This window comes from Otolemur garnettii, unplaced genomic scaffold, assembly GCF_000181295.1.
Source record: "Otolemur garnettii isolate 467f Iridium unplaced genomic scaffold, OtoGar3 scaffold00045, whole genome shotgun sequence".
Taxonomy (NCBI): Eukaryota; Metazoa; Chordata; class Mammalia; order Primates; family Galagidae; genus Otolemur; species Otolemur garnettii.
Genome location: NW_003852440.1, coordinates 924,839 through 927,916, shown reverse-complemented (window position 1 = coordinate 927,916; position 3,078 = coordinate 924,839). Strand labels below are relative to the sequence as shown.

Sequence of the window (3,078 nt, the reverse complement as noted above, 5' to 3'; positions counted from 1 at the left end):
TTGAGCCACAGGTGCCAAGCCAACTCAGGTCATTTTTTAATATTTTTAGAGATGGGGGTCTCACTAGGGGTCTCACTATGTTGCCCAGGCTGGTCTCAAACTTCTGGTTTCAAATAGTCCTCCTGCCTCAGCCTCCTAAGTGCTGGATTTACAGGCATAACCCCCTGCACCCAGCCAGTATTTGATTTTTTTAAAAACAGTGTAATATAGATTGTCACGCAAGGTACCAATAATGAGGTCTCACACTATGTGAATAGAAAAAGCAGGAAATATTAACATACATCATGGAAAAGAAAAGAATTGGGATAGCATTCCTCATGTAGTTGAATGGCTTTCCTTTTCCCTTTATTTATTTCTGTTCAGCACTTATCTACAAACTTGGTATGTAACTAATCTTTTTTCTTTTTCTTTTTTTCTTTTTGAGACTGAGTCTTACTCTGTCACCCTAAGTAGAGTGCTATGGTGTCATCTTGGCTCAGAGCAACCTCAAATTCTTGATTTCAAGCAATCCTCTTGTCTCATCCTCCCTAATAGCTGGGACTACAGATGCCTGCCTTGATGCCCTGCTAGTTTTTCTATTTTTAGTAGAGATAGGGGCTTGGCTTAGTGCCCATAGCACAGGAGTTATGGAATCAGCCACATACACAGAGGCTAGCAGGTTTGAATCTGGCCCGGGCTAGCTTGAATCCGGCCTGGGCCAGCTAAAACAACAATGACAACTGTAACAAAAAATAGCCAGCTGTTGTGGCGGGCACCTGTAGTAAAATTAAAAAAAAAAAAAAAAAGTAGAGATAGGGCCTTGATCTTGTTCAGGCTGGTCTTGAACTCCTGAGCTCAAGTGATCCACTTATCTCCACCTCCTAGAGTGCTAGGATTACAGGCATGAACCACTGCCCCTAGCCTATTACTAACCTTCAAATTCAACAATTCTTTTAAGTGGTTTCATTCAACAGAAACTTATAGAGCACCTTCTGTGTGCAGGCACAATTCTTTAGAGAATAAAATTCCTTTGTGGAGCTTACATTGTAGCAGAATAGTACTTTGCTTTGACATACACGGAAACTTCAGTGTGACATAAAAGAGTTTGATTTTTATGATTACTCCCTGTATCATTGCAAAGTATTGTTAAAATGTTACTATTTAAGATAATATAAACTATAAATCTACCTACGCAGGCATATATAAATTGTAACATATCACAGTCATCTGAAAGCAAACTAAAAAAGAAAGTCAAAGCTGTCAATTGCAGAATTTTCCACTGGGTCTTTTTTTTTTGCAGTTTTTGGCTGTGGCTGGATTTGAACCTGCCAGCTCTGGCTTATGGGGCCAGTTCCCTACTCCTTTGAGCCACAGGTGCTGCCCTCCACCGGGTCTTTCATTAGCTTGAGTATCTGACATATGAATGAGTGAGGGTCCCACAGGTGAGCTAAATGTTAAATGTCACTGTAGTCTGGGTGTAGTGGCTCATGCACATAATCCTAGCACTTTGGGAGGCCGAGGCAGGTGGACAGCCTGAGCTCAGGAATTTGAGACCAGTGTCAGCAAGAGTGAGATAGTGCCTCTACTAAAAATAGAAAAACTAGCCAGGCATTGTGGTGAGTGCCTATAGTCCCAGCTACTAGGGAGGCTGAAGCAAGAGGATTGCTGGAACCCAAGAGATTGAGGTTGCTGTGAACTATGATGCCACAGCACTTTACCCAGGTAACAGCTTGAGACTGAGACTCTGTCTCAAAAAATAAGTAAATAAATCATTAAAATGGGCTCCGTGCCCATAGCATGGTGGTTCATGCCTGTAATCCTAGCTGTCTAGGAGGCTGAGGTGGGTGGATAGCTTGAGTTCACCAGTTTGAGAATAGCCAGAGCAAAAAGCAAGACCACGTCTCTACTAAAAAAATGGAAAAACTGAGGCAAGAGGATTGCTTGATCCCGAGTTGGAGGGTGCTGTGAGCTGTGACGCCATGACACTCTTCCCAGGGTGACAGCTTGAGACTTTGTCTCAAAAAAAAAAAAGAATTCTTTCTATGCACAGTGAATTGTTTTGAGGACTCATGAGTTATTATGATTAGGTTATTGAGGGGAAGTTATAGAAGAATCCACATAAAGAGTACCTTTCAAGGCCGGGTTTGGTGGCTCACGCCTGTAATCCTAGCACTCTGGGAGGACTAGATGGGTAGATAGCTTGAGCTCACAAATTTGAGACCAGCCTGAGCAAAGGTAAGACCCCTTCTCTACTAAAAATAGAAAAAAAGGCAAGAGGATCTTTTGACCCCAACAGTTGGAGGTTGCTGTGAGCTATGATGCCAGGGTTCTCTACCCAGGGTGACAGCTTGAGACTCTGTCTCAAAAAAAAACAGAGTACCTTTCAAAAAACAAAATATTATATTTAATAAGTTACCTTGAAAAGTTACAAATTTCCTGGGTCAGGCATGGTGGCTCATGCCTGTAATCCTAGTACTCTGGGAGGCCAAGGCTGGTGGATTGCTTGAGCTCAGGAGTTCAAGACCAGACAGAGCACGAGGAAGACCCTGTCTCTAAAAAGAAAAACAGCCTGGCATTATGGCAGGTGCCTGTAGTCCTAGCTACTTGCGAGACTGAGGCAACAGGATCACTTGAACCTAAGAGTTTGAGGTTAGTGTGAGCTATGACACCCTAGCACTCTACCCAGGGCAACAAAGTGAGACTCTATCTCTTAAAAAAAAAGAAAAGAAAAGAAAAGAAAAAGTTATAAATTTCTATCTCTTTACCTGTTTAAGCAAAAAATTGATGTCTAGAGATGTTATAAAAGAAATTTCTGGCCAAGCACAGTGACTGATCCCTATAATCCTAGCATTTTGAGAGGCCGAAGCACTGGAGACCAGAATTTCAAGACCAGCATGGGCAACAGAGTGAGGCTTCCTCTCTACAAAGAAATAGGAAAAATTAGCTCAATACGGTCAATACCTATAGTCCCAGCTACAAGGGAGGCTGAGACCAGAAATTGAGTGCAGAAGTTAGAGGCTGCAGTGAATTATGATGATGCCTGGGCACTTTAGCCCCAACAATAGAACAAGACCCTATATCAGAAGAAAAAAAAAAAAA

General features: G+C 42.2%; 1 protein-coding gene across 2 annotated transcripts in view; it reads left to right on the top strand.

Moving 5' to 3' along the window:
- BPNT1 (3'(2'), 5'-bisphosphate nucleotidase 1) overlaps positions 1–3,078 on the top strand; it is a 29,661-nt gene that overhangs the window by 10,332 nt on the left and 16,251 nt on the right. The window lies entirely within an intron of this gene.